The sequence below is a fragment of the Acomys minous genome, assembly GCF_964271855.1.
Source record: "Acomys minous genome assembly, chromosome: 13".
In the NCBI taxonomy this organism is placed as follows: Eukaryota; Metazoa; Chordata; class Mammalia; order Rodentia; family Muridae; genus Acomys; species Acomys minous.
This window is the reverse complement of record NC_140495.1, coordinates 11,204,358-11,223,695: the sequence shown is the minus strand read 5'-3', so window position 1 is coordinate 11,223,695 and position 19,338 is coordinate 11,204,358.

Here is a 19,338-nt window from a genome sequence, read left to right as displayed (position 1 = left end):
TGAGTCTTCTGTCAGGCCCCTGTGGGATCTCAGTCTCTCTGAGGCACATTTCTGTAACAGTCTAAAATTACATTCCATGTAGTTACTTAAACCGAACACAGATAGTTCTGAGTAATTTGTTTAAAACCGGGAGTCTCAAAAAATGTTATTAAAAAATAAATAAAATAAAACCGGTAGTCTCAAGGGCTGGTGTGGTATCCCAAGCCTCCAATGTCAGCACTCAGGAGGGAGCCAGGGGCAGCAGGCTGTGAACTGAAGGCCATGTTGGTCTATATAGCAAGTTATAGGCCAGCTGGAGAAACAAGTTAGAGGGTTGTGAGAAGAGAAATGCAGAATCTCCAACGAAAGACATGAGGGCACCATGGCTTCAACGCCGTTCCTGGAGCAGCTGCGCTCCTGCACATGAACCCTGTTCCTCTCAGCTGTTCCCAGTGCTTACTTCAATAGAAGAAAGTTTTAGCGTTTGGAGATCAGCAACCAAATACCAAAAGGATTTCCATTTCACCCGTTTCATTAAGACCCTCTGTCCCCACCCAAAAAAAATGAAACGAAAACGGATGGATTGTGGACTAAACCACATTAAATCCATCATGCACGCTGCCCCTGAGCACTCATGGTGCATTTAAAGGTCCTGAGTTCTCCAAGCACCATCGTGTTTGCTGTCTCCTCTGGAAAAATCCATGACCTTGAGAAGAACTCACAGGAAACAAGGTAAAATACCAAGGCAGCCAAATCATATGCACTTCACAGCGCATCAGCACCCCATCCCTCCCACAGTAAAATAGTCGGACACATTCTTTACCCTTGTGCTTTTAATCACTCCACATAGTTGCAGACACTGTGTGCACAGATGTAAACATACGAGTATCTGTGAAGCTTCTAGAGAGCTGTATGATGAGGTAGCTCAACTCCGCAATTTGTAATAAATCCGTACGGTTTTCAGAATAAGCAAGACCGGGTAACTTCCGTGTACGCATCCTTAAATGAGTACTGTGGAGAAACACTGCTGAAAACATGCACTAAACAGGCAAGGGGGTCATGGATCAGGATCTTTCTCAGCTACATAGTAAGTTCTAGGCCAGTGGAGGCGACCTGAGATCCTGGATCATAAACACCAGAGTGAAAAATGTATTATGTACAAGCGCATGCATTATTTTCTGTATAGTTTGCTTTATGTGTAAATGCCTAGGCATGCAGATATCTGTATTTATTAATTCCAGTATATATGCTAAGTGACAGACCATTGCCAACCACTTCCTTTGAAGGACAAAGGTGAGAGTATCCTCTGGTCTCTAAGAGTTCAGAGTCGGTACAAGGTCAAGCAGTTAAGTATAATCCAGAGGGTGTGACCTGCAGGCTTGGGTTACAGTTTGAGACCACGCCAAAGCACCGATGTCCAGCAAAGCAGGGAGTGAACATGCCATCCCACAGTTGGTGGCACTGGGGCTGAGTCTCAAAGGAACGCATATGTAGAGTGCTGAAGAGTGCCTATGTGTGTTCACAAACGTGGTGACTAGACAGGATGACTTATCTTTGTCATTTAACCTGCCCATTACGCTGTCACATGGGGCAGCTAGGCCTGAGCTCATGGCGTAGGCTTGGTAATACAAACAACTTAATTGAAATGGCTGGTCCCCAGAACCTCTTTGAGGAAGGCTGATGTTTCCTGGTGGAGTTGAAGATGGCCTAATATGCATCCGTGTCAAATCTTTGACATATGCAACTCTGGTCCCTCTGGTTTACAGCTGCTGTTGGAGATGAGAGACCCATTTGCTTTTATCATGCCTCTGAAACCACATTAGAGAAATTACAGGGTATTATCAAGATAAGAAAATAATTGCATTTTAATTTGACGCGAGGGTTTCTTCAGAGAATAAAGTAGAAATCGGATCAAGAGCAGGCTGAGACTATGCCTAGCTAGTGCCCTCATGGAAGCAGAAGAAATAACAGAGGAATTTTCAAAAAAGTTTAAAGTCTTCTAGAAAGTGGGTAGGAAGGAAAGGCTGGCAGGAGCCGGCCACCTGACGAGTTTCTAAGATATATGGAGAGAGGAGATGGGGAGATGCTGCCAAAGGAGCAAAGGACAGGATGCTAGCCTGCCTCCTGTCCATCCTGTAGAATGCTGCACTCCTCACACATAACAATGAAATTTATTTTTTATAAGCATGAAGGCATTCTGGATTATAGATAGGAATCCTAGGCCAGAGAGGTTCACTTTCCAGGAATTTCAATATGTCACATCCATCCACTCAATTCACACACACACACACACACACACACACACACACACACACACACACACAAAGTGATAAAGGATTGGGAGTGTTGGAGATAGACAGTAGCATGCTTGCCATACAAGCATGAGGACCTGAGTTCAATTCCTATAACCTCCATAAAAAGAGTGTCCTTGTAATATTCATACTAGGAAGACAGAGACAGTAGAGCCCTAGATCTACTGGCTAGCCAACTTAGCACACATCATAGGGAATCCCAGGCCATTGGCAATCCTGTCTGAAAAAGCAAGATAGACCGCTCCTGAGGAATGACAAATGACAATTGAGGCTGACTCTGCCTTCTCTATGAGGAGTACACTAATGTGCACACACCTGAATACACTTGTACCCACATGAATACACACACATACATATAAAACACACACACACACACACACACAGAAGTCATTTTGAGATCACATATGATGGCTCACATTAGTAATCCTAGCACTTGGTAGCTTAGTCAGGAGGATTGCCATGAGTTCAAGGTTAGCCTGAGAACACATAATGACATCTATGTATTGTAATGACAAAATTAAGACAAAAACATACAACAACAAAAATCAAATAAAAACCTTTTTGTGCAAGTAAAGAACAGGAAAGGAATTTAATAAAAATGGCCATTTGGGGAAAATGAAAGTATTTTAAGCTTGCTTTGGGGGTGTTGACATTGCCCATAGGTTTAGAAGCAGAATTGGAAAGGTCGTAAAAGGTAGGCAGAATTGAGCAGTCTTGGTCAAACTATGGTCAGGTAGATAATCCATCTTGACCCTGCTTCTAAATCATGGCCCCGAAGAAGTCCTTGGTGTTTGACAGGACAGTTTCATGAATGGTATGTTTCCTATTGGTGGGATCTCATCATAGGGTGATCACTCTACATGACTCTATTGTTCCTAAAAGCCAAGACAATTGCAACCTGCTGAGCAACAGCCCAAGGTTGTTAGCTTTCTGACCTCCACATATGCATACATACACATGTGAACACACACATCCATGCACACAAATGTGCACACAAAGAGCAGCAAATTTTAAATCAAATGTGAAGTCAAAATTAAGATGACTTCATATTTTTTGCACCTTGTAACCATTACTGTTTTATTTTCAGAATGTTTTCCCCTTGATTCGGGGTCTCTTGATAAGTTAAAGGATGCCCGCTTTGCTTCTGAAAGCTAATATTGTAAAGCAACTGAGATCATAAGCTCAAATAATTTTACTTACGATTTACTAAAGCATTTAGAAGCTAAATTTCGAGTGTTGGACAGATTCAATATGATTTCAAAAATACTTTGGTGAGGACACAAACAAAAACGTTAAAAGGCATTTGATTTGGAGGATCGGGTGAGTTTTACATAAATCCCACCCATTGATTCCTACACCATAAGCTCACACACACACCCATTTTAGGGAAAAGAATGGTGTCAAATATTAATTCCTGACAAAGCTGTATCTTGAATGATGTGGATGTAAATGAAGTTAAAATGAAGCCTTGTTTTGATGGGAAGGCTTCAGTGACCTTTATCTAAGGACTCCGGGTCCTGGTGTGCAATGAGGGGAAGGAGCTGACCTCACCGAGGACACACAGGATGCTAGCGTGCGGCACCCTGGTGGTTCATTTTTTTGTCGTCGTCAAAAGCATGAAAGTTAAATGAGTTGACAACTTGTTAAAGTCATCTCAACAAAGGCCAGGGAGATGGCAGGATCATCACCTTTTGGGGTTATATGCTTGCTGTGGCATTTTCATGATGTCATGGGGAGAATACAAATGAAGGTCTATGAGTTCCCAAGCCCCATCCGTTCCACCATCCATCCTCCAGGGTGTCCTTGGGTTTCATACTGGAAGACGTGACTACAGCTACGTTGTCTGGCTCTTTGCGGAACTCATGGTGATGGCTCCAACCCTCTTGTGATCACTCTGCCATGGCCACAAATCCCACCACACATTCTTGGGTCTTGAAAAAAAGGAAGTCACAAACACAAAATAGACTACATTGGCTGCAATCTATAATACATATTCTTTTTTTGTCTTGTTTTGGTTGTCTTTCTGGTTGATTTTTTTTTTTTTTGACAGTTTCTCTCTATGCAGCCCAGGCTGCACTGGAATTTATAATCTTCCTGCCCTGCCCGCCCCAGTGCTGGGATTACAGGCATGACCTACCATAACCAGTTAGATTGTATGATTTTACTTTCTGAAAATAACCTCTATGTTCCATACTCAATGGATAAATCTAATGTCCAGACTGTGAAAATATGTGACTCTCCACAGGCAGACCTTTCTAACTTTTTCTAAAAGATTTATGAAAATATCAATCAAAATACTACAAAGCTATAGTTTGAATATAAAGAATGTGATTCTAAATGTTATATGGAAGAGGAAATTTTATTTTTAAAAAATATGAGAAAAGGGAGTGGGAATGGTATAATTATAATCTCAAAAAGAAGACAAATATTTTAAAAATAGTTTTTAAAATTCATATTACAATATCCTATAAGCTCCCTGCATCTGCAGTTACTCATGGCTGCTAAGTTCCCACCTTTTAAGTGAACAGCCCCAACTCATGGTCACACAGGCGACGGACGGACGCTAAGGAAACGCAGTGAGTAGAACACACATAAAAAGGTATCAAAGTAGGGAGGTGAATTGTTAGGAAGAGGAATGGTAGGGGGGAAAATGACCAAAATTCTCTACATATATGTGTGAAATTATCAAAGACTACAAAAAATTTTTTTGAAAAACAAAACAAAACAAAACCCAATACTAAGCCAATACCTGGGCGGGGGGGGGGACAAAAAACAAAAACAAAACAAAACAAAACAAACACTAACATTGGAGAACTGGCATTAAACCAACTTCAAGACAGCAAGACAGTGTAGGGCTAAATAATCCACACGCTGTGGTACTGGTAAGAAGTAGATAGAATAGGACAGAGAGACGGGTCAGAAAATGTAACTCTTGTGTAAGTCCCACGTCTTTCAAGAATCCACAACTTTCAGACAGGACTCTTCAGTTCTGAGAGGCTCTGAAAGCCCAGTCTCCTCTGCTTCTGATGAACCGATTTACAGAAAGAAAAACATGTGTTTGTCCACAGGCACCCCCGAGTAAGCAGCCTGACCCTGGGCCATTACCCAGTGACTGACTGCACAGTGAGGCAGAAGATATAATAGCCAAAGAGAGAAATTTAAGAGATGATCTTATTAGAAACACCAGCAGCCCTCGGTCCACCCCGGGGCTTCATTCAACCAATGGAGCTTGCCTAGAAAATCCTCCGGGAGGGGGTGGGGCTATGCTAATGATCTACAAAAGAGCACCACAGACTATCTTGTTCCCATATACCTTCTTGGTCAGGCCATGGGCAAACAATAGCACACCTCCAAGCTCCTCTGTGTCCTTCTTAATAAGCTATCCCCTTCCCTGTGACCATCCATGCGCCTCCGGGCTATGCATGCAGAGGCACAAAACACGGAAGTCACAGCACCTGCCCTCCAGATTCTGAGGCATGCCTGGCACAACAGGAAGAAGAAAGGGAGCATGAGCAGACTTCCAGAGGCCTGAAGCTCCTCAGGCACAGAGAACCTCCAGTAGAAAGAATTGCCTGCAAAATACAGGTGAGGAATCGAGTGGCTTTTGGGGCATGTCAGACGGGGGCGGGGCATTCCAGCAAAAGCCGGAAGCCTCCACTAAAATCCCCTCCACGGGAGGAACACACATATGGAGGACTTGTTTGAATTGTGACAACTGCAGCATCTCCAGAGCGATTATTATAAAAGGCAGGGAAAGGGGGAAGACACCATATTCAACCAAACTAGCTGACTGAGGTCATACTATTTCCTCTCGTTTATACTTTGTATTTATTTATACTTTCATCCACTTGCGCAGTTACTTTGTTTTAGCTCATGCTTCTATGGAATGGGTTTTTATGATTGTCCCTCCCTTCTCTGCACCTACTGTATAATATTTTATGTTATTATTATAATTATTTTATAGTTATAACCTCTATACTTTCCTTCTCTTCCTCTCTCACTTTCTCCTGATTTTACTTCATAGCCATAGAGACCTTTAGCCCTAAATAATTTTAAACTATGTGTTTCCTGGTCAGTGCCCTGAACTTTGTCTGGACACAAATGACACACCTCCTGTTAATCATAGCATATGTTACAACAATGGATACTTTCTCCAAATAGAAATGGACAATAGGTCTTCAAATAAAGATGATTCATTTGGGAAACTAGTGTAAAGGTAATACAAACACACAGAGTACAGAAAAGGGAAAAAAAATTAAACTCCAAAGGCACTTCTATCCCAAGGAGTGTATAAAACACAACAATGAAACACAGTAAGATGAGGAAGGAGCCATTGTCACCCCAAGATCACAAAAACCTCGATACTGAAAACCAAAGTTAAGGCTGAACTAAAAGAGAAGTATTTCAGAGTCCTGGTTTTAAAAGGTAAACCGACAGAACCCTCAAAGGGATTGATGAAGTATGGACATCAATTCAGCATCCAGACAAGGAAGTCAGAAAAACTGAACAAAACAGCAATTTGAAGCAAAAGACTAAAACATAGAGGACAAATTCAGCAAAGGATTTGAGACTCTGTAAAGCAGCAAAACTGGAAGGCTGGAAATGAGTCAGTGAATCCAAAAGAAACACACAGTAGGAAGTGTCCTCGGCAGAGATGACCACGCAGGAAGCAGCTTGTCAGCGATGGATGACAAGCTGGACACAGTACACATCAACATAGATAAAGAGAAAAAAAATAACAAATGGGCACCAAACTTCCCAAAACTCTGGGATCTATGGAGGAGACTGGATTGAAGAATATGCTTGGCAGAAGAAACATCTAAGGTGAAGTCAGTTTTCAATGAAAATGTAGCAGGAAATTTCCCAGCTCTAGACAGGAATGGATATCCAAGCATCTCTAAAGAAAACATGAAACCACAAAGTTGCAGGAAAACAGATACATTTGGAAATTACAATGACCTTGAATCTGTTGGTCCTGGAAGAGAGCCACCCATTGCCTTTGTTTGAACAATGCTGTTACATTACAGCAATCAAATGATAGGAACAAAGTCATGAACATCTCCTTCCATCAGACTTTAAAAAAGCAGAAATTGTGAAGGATAGAAACATACCTATCCATTGGCCCTAAATTACTTTGGGGTTATTTAAGTTATTATAAATGTAAGTTATGTAAGTTATTATTAAGTGTCTTTGGGTTTAACTTTTTCCCTTTTCTGTTCCCTGTGCTTGTGTTATCTTTACACAGGTTTTCCTAGCGAATTGTCTTTATTTGACGATCTCGTCGCCATTTCTGTTTGGAGAAGGTATTCATTACAGTAACATATGCAATGATTGGCAGCAGGTGTGTCAATTGTGTCCTGACAAAGTTCCGGGCCCTGACTGGGAGATGAATAGTTTAAAGTTAGTTAGGGCCAATGTGGTGGCCAATATGATGCCAGTGGCTTGTACTCACAAAAACCGGAAGATCCAGAGATGTGCAACTTCCTGTGTTGAACATATGGATAGTGTAGACAGAGGTAGTTCTGTAGATGCACAGAGTTATTCCATAGTGACAGATAGAAGAAAATGTACTTATCATCTTAAAACAGGCAATGGGCTGGACCATGGCTCAGTCAGTTAGGAACTCACTTTGCAAACACAAGGACTTTAGTTAGGTCTTCTGCACCCATATTTTTTTTAAATGTTGCATATGGTAATATACCCTTGTAATCCCTGCATTGAGGAGGCAGGAAGTAAAGAGAGAGAGCTAGGCCGATTCCTGGAAATCACTGGACAGCCAACCAAGACTACTTGTCAAGTCCTGAGAAAGTAGGACAGCCTGTCCCAAACTAAAACAAAGACAAGAGGAGCCAGAGCCGGATCCAAGAAACAAAGCCAGGATTATCCTTTGGTCTCCACTTGCTCAGGAACAAATATGCAGATGCCCTAGTCACTAGTACATTTGCATAGATGAACACACACACACACACACACACACACACACACACACACACACACACACATACACACACCCCACAAAGACAAAAGGAATGTTTTCTCTGAGCAAAGCTTAGATTCAAATGTGTGACACCTTGAACAAGGGAGGGGGGCAACTTTTTCGTGACTCCTTACCCATCAGCTGCCCCTGTCTGGCTTCTGACAACTTCCCCCTGTTATTTAAAACTTCTTTGTCAACATCCCTCATGTTTTTATTCTGCTCCAAGATATGCATGTTTATAAAACATCTTGAATTATTTTTGAATGTCAGGTTATGAATAAATAAAACAATAAAAATAGACAGGCAAATGGGGCCAAAATTGAATTTATTATGCCCAGAAACTTTATAACCCTGGGAAGTTTTTGTTAGAGCATATTAAGAAGGTTTGCATCTATAAAACTCGGAGCGCCCTCCCGGCATTTTTTTCAAGTATCAATAACCAGGGGACTAATGTGCCACTCTTAGCAGAATTATCTCTTTCTCTTTGAAAAAAAAAAAAAGCCATCCCCTTTTTTGTGTGTTTATATCTGAAAAGTGAAATTCGAGTGTAGCACCTTGAAAATTATTTTATTGCCTAAAATGGTTTGACAATGGGTTGGAGATATTTTGAATATCTATCACCAGTGACACACTGGAGATAGTTTCCACCACGGAAAGCAGAATTCCCAGGGGCCTGAGCCAGACCCTGCTTCCCCTAGCTGCAGCCTACCTTCATGTTAAATTGTAATAACTGTGCAATTTGAGCAGGAAAACATTGTTTATCAGCAAAGCTGCTAGAGGATATTTTGACTAATGCCAAGAGACATGATGTAAGTTAGTGTGTGGGCAGTAAATAAGGGCTTGAATTAATGGCTTACTGTCATTATGCCTGAAATACCTGGAAACACAATGATCAGTTAGTTATTTGTCCTCCCACTGTGACAAGACACCCTGACAAAGGCACTTAAAGAACGATGGCCTTATTTTGGCTCACAGTTCCAGGGGACTGTCCATCCTGGCCCCGAAGGAAGACAAACGGAGCTTGAAGCGGACACCACACTGCATCCAGTCTGTGAGAAGACAGTGATGGTTTCTTAGGCTCGATGTGTTTTCTGCTTCTTATGCAGTCTAGAACCCAAGGCCAGGGCATGGTACCACCCATATGTGGGATGAGCCTTTCCATCTCCACTCACCTAATAGAGATAAACCCTAAGAGACTTCTAAGACGTTCTTTACGGTGTCAAGCTGACAATATTTCCCCTCACAACTAACATTTTTTTTCTTTCTTTTTTTATTATTATATTTCTTTTTTAACATATACATTTATATTATTGCACGTGAATCAAATAAACTACATACAGCAGGAAGAAAAACGAAGCAGTCACAATCAGGAATTATATAAATGTTACATTCATAGTGATTTGGGTATTTGCATATTGATATTTCAATCAGAGCTTTAGACTCAACAAGATTGGAAAGATGCTCACCCCTAACATTTTATTAAGAACATTATCTTGAAGATTATAAGCTAAGTCCTCTACCTGAAAATATTTTTTTAAAAAAAAAAGACACAGCCAATCAATCTGTCTTCTACTAAAGGCAAGAAATTACATGTGGGCTAGAGTAAGTGAGGTCAGAAGGCCCAGATCCTTCCAGCCTTTGAATCCAAATCAGTGGTAGGATTTGTTGAAGCAACCGCAGTGTATTCTGTCATGATAGTGTCCCTTGGTACCAACACACTGAGGTAAGATCTCAGATATCACCTCATCTAATTACTCAATAATCTTAAAAATGAATAGATTACCCCAGTTAATCCCTACTGCAAGCCTAAGAGGTGCAAGTTAGGTGTAGCAGGCATTTTTCAGATAAGATAAATGGAAAAGGCTCCGGATAAGCGCCTATCTGACTTATCATCAGGACTGCGCTGTCTGACTTTACCATCCAGCTCCACCTCTTCGTCAACTTTTCGCACAGGTAGAAACCATCTCTGCCTCTCCCTCCTCCCTCCTCCCTCCTCCCTCCTCCCTCCTCCCCCCATTCCCTGCATCCTCACATCCTATCTCTGTACATCCATGTGGTGACCCCAAACCATTTTCCTGGACACTGCCTCGCTGTCTAACTCACAGCCTGTCTTTCTTTCACTAATGTACAATTCTTTGTTCCCCTTCTTTAAATTCCTCACTAGTTCTCTGTTGCGGGCAAAAGAACAACAAATCTCTTTCTTGTCGATGTAACTTGGCTTTTGTTTTATTTTTGTTTTTTTCTCTCTACCTAGCCAAGGCACTGCCCCTCATGAACCTAGATCCTGAAGTATATATGACCATTTTTTTTCTTCCAATAGTCTACTAATTTTCTTTCCTTCCTTCCTTCCTTCCTCCCTTCCTTCTGCCTGCCCATGCACCTGTCTGTCTGTCTGTCCACCTGTCTATCTGTCTGTAGTCTGTCTGTCTTTTTCTTTTTGTGGTACTGGAGATCAAACCCAGGGTCGTGCACATGCAGCACAGCGCTTCACCACCAAGCTGTATCTTTATCCCAGTTTCAATACATTTTTGTTTGTGCATCATGAATCATCAGGAATTTTCAGCTTGAAACAACATCGACAATTAGCCAAACTTCCCACAGCCCAGAAGTGTGAAAAGCTGATATTTCCTCATGTTGCCTCAAAGGCAAGTCCAGGGGTCTGCAGGGCTGCCTTTCTGGCAGGAGGCTTGAGGCAGGAAAACAACCAGGTTTATTCAGGGTGCTGAAGGAACTCCTGCCTGGTGTTTGTAGTCCTGCTGTCCTGGGACACCCATGGGCTAGCAATGGCACATTTAATCTTTCTTGTTTCTAGTCCCCCTGCCTTCTGCTTTTCTTTAATTAGTATGATGGTGTGATGTTATAATTGTCACCATCAAGGGCATGATGCAACTTAAAACTTCAAAGTACTTCAGGGAAGTCTTCTCTCTTGAAGCCTCAAGCCTGTATTAAATATGCTGGGGATGGGGAAAGCCCTTTTTAAGTGATTTAACACATTCTGAGCCTTGAGGACAATGGGTTTAGGAAGCTGTGGCGATCATTCTGCCAATGACACTAGTGTAGACATTATATCAAGGTGACAGAATCCACAAAACTCCTTTCCCTAAACCACCTCATAAAAGAGAAGGCTCTTTAGGCTTCTCATCTCTTTCACTCTCGGCAAACACTTATTCTTTGAGGAAGATGATGTGTCTACCACTTCCTGGTTCCCTCTAGTTTCTTAAATTGATAAACAGTGGATACTTATTTTCAGGATAACTTTTATCATGTTACATACACAGTCATTTGAAAAAAATGTCTTAATGGATTAACTTGCTTATTGTATGCTCTTTCAAATTTTCCCTAGGTTTTGAGTAATGTGTAATGCAATTCATATACAGATAAATTACATATATATACATATATATGTTCATTCAAGCTTATTCTTTTATATATACTTATGTGCTCTGACATATTCTGCATATATATGCATATATATGGTACATATCACATACACACTATATATGTGTTACGTATTCAACCTGTCCTGTGTACAATCTTTTAAATTTTTCACAATAAGCCTATGGTATAAACATCATTATCCCGATTTATAATCATCAGTAGGAAGAATCTGGCATCTCGGAGAATTAATTGACTTGCTAGGATCAAGAGACATCTGAGTTAATCCTACACATAAAGGCAGAGATAAAGCTGCAGCCGTTCTTCAGAACCCGTTCCACATATTCTTTTGCACAAAGTATAAACCACATCAGTAATTCTGTAATTTCTGACTACAGAGTAACACTCGAGCTGAAGACACAGTGTGATAATATTGAACACAGAAGGAGAACTCATCAAACACGTATCATTAAATGAATAAATGAATAAGACATGGGCGCAAAAAAAAATCAATGGCAATTATACTTTCTAAAGGTTTCTTTAAAGAAAATTAGATGCAGGGCGGAACAGCTATATGTTTGCTCTGTGTCCATCCAAGATCCAAAGGAAATCAGAGTTTTATCCTTTGAGAAGGAAGGGTTTATCAATAGTAAGGAGAATCAGAGTCAAGTTCAGCAAGTCTGTGGAATACAGAGAGGAGTGACAATGGCTGTGACAATGATAAAAGAATGTAACTATGAGGAAGTTGCAATCAAAGGGCAAGAGATGGCCACCTGAGACCCAAGGAGTGGTGGGGTATGAATTAGGAGAAGGCAATGAGTAGAAAGTTTGCACTTGGCATGTAGATCAATACAACACTCCTCCACCTGTACAGACCAAGGGAAGTAGAGCTCTCATGGCCAAGAGATAAAGACATGCAAGCCCCTCCCCCACGGAACCATGGGAGCCAACAGCAAAGCTGGCAGCCCTGCGTGCATCCGTCTGCCTTAGACAGTTTTGGTCTCCTCTAGCACTTCCAGAAGATGCTGAGAAAAGCAAAGGCAGCCTGCAAATTCTGACCTTAGTATCAAAGCCAGGTGTAAATAGGCAGACCTGAGACAGCAGCAAGGTGGCCAGCACATGTCATGGCGAGGCACTCTCCTGTTGCCACTGAGTGTAGAATAGGGTGCAGGGCGCTTACTGCTTTTGGCCTAGAGGCCACAAAACTACAAAACAAGATGCAGTCATTCTTCTCCAGTCCACAGATGCCTCCTAAAAGGTTCTTGGAGGAGCTGTTCCCCAAAATTGACCTAACTGCTTATACTGTAGCCCAGATACACAATAATTTATAGACTTGGGTGCATAAGAAGCTCTATTTAAAACTCTGAAAAGCTGCATTAGTGTAACGAGAAGTAACCAACTTGCATTTCATTGAGACGGGTCTGTCATCACTCAATCAAAACACTTTTTTTTTTCTTGCCTCCCATAATGAGTTATAATTTCCTAACTTCTCTGAAAAGCCTTTCCCCCTCTTTGTAATGATTGTTCACTTTTAGGAGTTTCTCTTTCCCCTCGACTCATTGTCAAGGACTTCTAATTATAAAACTAAGAAACCAAATAGAATAGAATAGCATAAAGGAAAGAAAACAAAAGAATCCTGACAGATGTGGAAATTACTCATTTGTAAGAGGGGCTCATTAAACACCCTCAATTCTGTTGCTTACAAAACACCAAGGACTCGGTCTATTATCTGAGGCCCATTGTGGACACTGGCCATTTCTTCCTGGAGCCCATCCATCATTCTAACTCACATAGGGAATATATTATGGCGCATTCATTCGGCATTAAATGTGCTTTTCTTTTTAAAATTTGAAAATGGGGACCAAATAAAGCAACAGCGGACAACTCTACACAAAACATTCTTTCTTAATTAGATTCAGCGATTGTTTTTTAAAAAAAACAATCACTTCACTCATTCATCCAGCATTATTTCTTGGTAAAATTTATTTTGTTTTACAAAGCCAGTTTTTAATTAAAGTTTAGACTAATGATTGTATAAGCACAAAATGATAACACTAATCAGGCTAAAATACCTTGGAATTGTCAAAAAGCCATCCCTTGTGCTCACAGTGATGTTGCATTGTGGTGTTACTAAACATTAATCATGACAAAAATGAATTGTGAGTCTTAGAAACATGTGGTTGTCTTGATTGTGGCAAGTCCTGAATGAACCAGCGAGCTTTTACATGCTTGAGCTTAGTTCTACTCTTGTCTGGGCATAAAGATGAGAGGCAATCCTCCTGTAAGGGCAGCCCATCTAGTCCCAGAAGCAGTGCTGCTGGAGGAGGATCTCCAGCTCCCATCATCCCAAACCACGCATCCCACTCCATTTCTGGGCCACATCCAGCATCATGATGACTAGTTCTGACTCATCTAGAAGAGCCTTCCATTACTCTCCTATCTTATCCTACAATGTATCTGGCAATGAAGATCGTGTCCAGATAACTGAAGTAATGCAGGAAATGACAGCGTGAATCACAGAATGCCACATGTTTTGATATTCTGGCACTAGAAATTCTTCCACCGTCTTCTCAAATAAAAACAAGTTCTGGTCTTGGGGTGATAGCTCTTGCACTCAGCCAGACCATAGCCACAAACAAACAAACAAACAAACAAAGGCATAGAAGTATTCACTGTACACTGTTTTGGATGGTGTTCATGACTTTACTCATTGCTATGACTAAAATACCTGACAAAGTATGACTTGTCAGTGTTGAGTGTGGCTTACAATACAGGAGAGGTAAGACTCTCTCCTCTGTGCCAACCCAAGAAAGGGTCAATGCACAGCACGGCCTGTACCGTGCACTGTGCACATCCTGCTGGGCTGTTGGATAGAGATAAAATTGAAAATATTATGATACAAAGACAGAAGCTCCATCCCCACAGATTCCACAGTCGATCTGAAGAGTCTCTTAGGACCAACACGAGACTCTCTAGTCCTTTTGACAAATACAGAATCCGGAGAATTGAAAGTGTACCTACACCCTAGGAAAATTAAATTCTGCTTTAGTTAAAGCTTTCCTCGAGGCTGAAGTGGCTACTTAAGGAAAGATAATGACAGTGTTAGGATGCTTAATTGCTGCTTAATCAGTATCTCTTAGCTCGTGCTGGAAAGAATGTGGGGGAAGACAGTTAAATTAGGAACCAAATGAAATGCCACTGTATCAACCACACAACTTCTGCATGTCTGTGAGTAACAGATTTGACTGTTTCCTTGCTACCTGGGAGCCTCTTTGCTGCATAGGCCATGCAGAGAGTAACCGGATGGAGATGCTGTGGGCTGGGTAATCCACAGGTTACGTCAGCATGTTAGGACCTTGTTCCAAGCTTCAGAGACCAAGTCTACACCTGTAATTACTATCACATACTCAATGCCTACATCTCTACACATACAAACGGTTATTCTGTAAGGCTCGTTTCTTTGACATTTAGATATGTGAGTCTTAAGGTTCAGGCTATGTAGACAAGTAAGAATTAAAATTATAGGGAGAAGTAAAATATGAGAATGCAGACAATCGCAGACAGACAGACGGACAAGTTAGACCAGACTTTCAGTAGCAGAGAGGTTGAATCTCCTGACCCTGATGCCCTGAGATCAAGGCACAAGACCCAGAAGCGCAAGGAGGATTCAAGAGAATGCAGATTACATGCTTCAAGCTGGGCTTGTAGCTAAGTATAGGAAGTGGGGAGGAAAGATGACTTCTTTTCTAAGGCAAGCTGCTTTTGAAACTGTGAGATCTGTTGTCTCTTTTTGAGCCACCGGAGGTCTGGGTAGGGTGTGTCTGCTTTCCTTCTGCAATCCCCAAGTAGCCAGCTTCCAGGAACTCTGAGTTCAGTTTTGGAAACTTAACTTTGGTGGAGGGTGGGGGGTTCTTTAGCAGGCTAATGATGGCAGCAACGGAAAGGTGGCAGTGAAGGGACTGAGAATGGCTTTTCCCCTATCAATGCCTCTCTCAGTAATGGCCAATATAGACATCAGTTGTGGCGATGGAAGGGGCATCCTCAGCCAACAAATCAAAGCTATGATGTCATCACATGATGCTCTTTACTCACTGTTGAACCTCTGCCATCTAATCTAATACAGTGATTGATATACAGCTCAAGGCTTTTCAGTGACCTGTGGGAGCATCACATCTTAGTTACCTTCCATATATTTTGAATGACTACCTCCTGTTAGAGGTTGTTCAGTGATTCACAGTTTGTGTTGAAACAGAGGAGGGTGACCATACCACACCAACCTCCAGCAAATGAAAGGGGGCTCCCTGATGTGCTAAGATAGTACCAGAGTAAACAGAGCATATGTGGGTGTTTCTTTGTCTTTAGGATCATCTGCGATGGAATAAAAAAATAAGAGAAAAATTTAGATGAAGATCCATAGGAGCTATGTTGCTTATTAATTGAGAGTGGAATATATGTTTTTGGTGGGATTCAAGTCAGACTCAATGAGTAATATCCAAAGCACACCAAAAAGCCAAGAACTCAACCCATTACTGAACATGTTTATCTGTTAATAATGGTGTGCTTATTCTAAAATTGAGGGTATGAGCGAAACAGGACTTTCCTCTTTTTTCTTGGCATAAAAAAATCATTCACAACCACACCATCATGAGAATCAGTGAGTTTAGAAACATAATTCATGTGTTTATAACAAGGAAAAAATCATTTCATAAGGGCTACCTCCCATAGGAATCTGTTTTCCAAGGCAGGATAGAACAAGACTCTACACCCTTCCTGTACACGTGTGGCCTTCGGCTTGGCCACACACACAGGCATACTCTGTGTCATAATAAGTTGCCTAGGTGGCTCATGTCTGTAAAGTTTCAGAAGCCCTTCTTTGTGTTTAAAATTTTACCCTTGGGTGAGCAACCTTCTATTAGTGCCTCCATGCCTGTTTTGTGGACACGTCATGAGAAGATGCAACACAGATGTCTACTCCCTCCAGAGAGGGAACTAGATACAACCAAAGCAGCGACTGTACAAAAATCCAACATACTGAACCAAGGAGTTTATTGTGGTTATGTGTGTGTGTGTGTGTATGTGTGTGTGTGTGTGAGAGAGAGAGAGAGAGAGAGAGAGAGAGAGAGAGAGAGAGAGAGAGAGAGAGAGAGGGGCGGGGGAAGGGAAGGGTCACTCACAGGATCACTAAAAGCATCCCCCCGCCCAGCACAGGCAATAGCTCAGGAGAACCTTGCCTTGTTACCCTCTGTGTGACTTGCAAGTAACTCAAAAACTGATAGTGCCTTCTTGGTCACTCAGCTGATGAGAGTCTCCTCCCCAGCAGTCACTTGCCACTTCCATGACCTTGGGAAGGACCTCATGACCTTTGTACACCTCAGCCTTCTGAGACGTGAAGATTTTCTACTCCCCGAACTCTAGGAATGCCTCTCCTCCTTCCCGTAAGGAGTGTTTCAAGTCTCAAAGGAAATTGCTAACAAGGATGCCTTGGTTTCTTCCCTGGGGAACTAGAGATGATAAATTATTCCCCACGTGGGCTTTACTAAAGATAAATGTAAGATAGTAAATTACTGCTCAGAACTAGGTCCGCAGTTTGCTAAGGGCTTTATTCACATCTTCTTCCTTCAGGAATTTGTTCTAATGCTCTAAATCTTGGAGAGAGTTACAAGGCAGAGAGATGTTAGAATTACAGAAGAGTAGACGCCTAGAAAGAGTTATCTTGGAGATACTATACTCTCTGTGGTCAGGCCCACAATAGGATGTTCCAGCCCCCTCTCTGCTGCAGAATTTCAATGTTCCTCTGGTGTGTTGATAGTGAGAAGAGCTTCCAAAGCACGGCTTGCTTCCTAGTCATGCTTTCAACAACCAACCGTGCAACATCACAGAGAGTGCAGGAGCCGGTTGTGGTGGCACACACAGGTAGGGTTTGCTGAAGGAGGCAGAGGCAGGAGGATCACAGAGTGCAGGACGCTGCAGGTTTAACTTGAAGTGTCAGAGCTTGCCACCTGGGGGAGGCTGATGCAGATGGCGGCAGATCTGTATGTGGCTCCTCACCCTCTATAACCTGCCTGTCCTTTCCCAGGCCTCTTAGGCTGCAGTGCAGCTAAAACTGACTATGGGCCCCTTCATCTGGGCCCACAGAACATTCCAGAAAGGGACAATGCAAAGAAGAATGGAAGGACTATGTTTTGACATTGTCTTCACAGTGAAACTAATGCACGGTTCATCCAATCAGATGAAGCTTTTCCTCTTCTCGCAGTCAACCTGAAGCAGCATAGGCCACGCCTGTGTGGTACTACCTGCCGTGGTGGATCTCCAGAACCAAATGACGGACTGAGCATGCTTCCTGGTGGCCATTTTGGACCTTGCTTCATACAAAATCTGAAGGCAGCTGTTGCATGCTCCATAGCTTCACACACACAGCACGTGTTTGCTTTCTTTCTACTGAACGAGGAATCCTCTGGTGGTTTACGGCAAAGTTTCTCACTGCAACCCTTGCCTTGGGTGTGTCGGCGAACTTCCTGTGGAAGCTCTTGCAGACAGGCAGGCAAGCTGGGGAGAACTGAGGATCAGAAATGCTCTTGTAATTACATCAAATAAGGTGTAGGGCCAAGTGTAAGGTGGACAGCAGCTGCGCAAAGTGGAGACTGTCAAACTCACGGCCGTCTTCCTTCCTCAACATCCCACGTGTGAGACTACAGGTATATACCACTCTGTCGAGAATTCAAGATTCCTCTTTTCACATTGTTGTCTGTTCTGGCTATGTTTATGTCAACTTGACAAAAGCTAGAGACGTTAGAGAGGAGGGAGCCTCAGTTGAGAAAATGCCTCAGTAAGATTGGGCTGTCCACAGTCATGTAGGACATCTTCTTAATTGGTGATTGATGAGGGTAGGGCAGCCCATTGTGGCTTGGGCCATCCCTGGGCTGGTGGTGATCCCAAGTTCTATAAGAAAGCAAGCTGAGTTAACCTGCTTTATTGTCCAAGAATCCTTAAAACAATAAGAACATCCTTAAATGACATATTCTGTGGGACTCTGAAGTTTTTAAAGACCTTATCTAACTATTTTAACTTATCTATCTATGGAAACATATCAACTTTTATACCTAGGATGTATATTCTTGTGATAAAAATAGACTAGACTGTGATTTGATCAACTAACAATCAACATGTGTAATTACTATCCTAAACAGCCTGCAATAACACTTTCAAAGTATTGGAAGTAAACCTTATATTCTACTAAAGTTATATGGGTACAATACATCATATTAGAGTATAAATATATATATTATGTGTGTGAAGAATTATATTAAATTTGAATTCTATCCCAATGTATCAAAATTAAACATATTTTGCATCAATATGAACATTCTATACCAATGAATTCCAGCCTACCTCAAAGAAGATGATGAGCATCAGTAAACTTCCTTATGGAGATGGCTTCAAATGTGGCAAACAAGCCAATGGGCAAAATGTCATCATTTTGGCTACAGAGAGAATTCTGCCTAAAAATAAGCAAGCTTGGATGCAGGCAGAGTTGACAGCCAAACTCTGCCAAGACAGGGTAAGCAAGTCCTCAATAGTTCCTGCCTCAGAAATATGTCTGTCACATATACTGGGCCAGAAGACTGAAGATGATGCTCCAACATTATAGAGTTTTGAGTGACTGATTAGGCAGCAAACTGCCTCTGTTATTTTCTC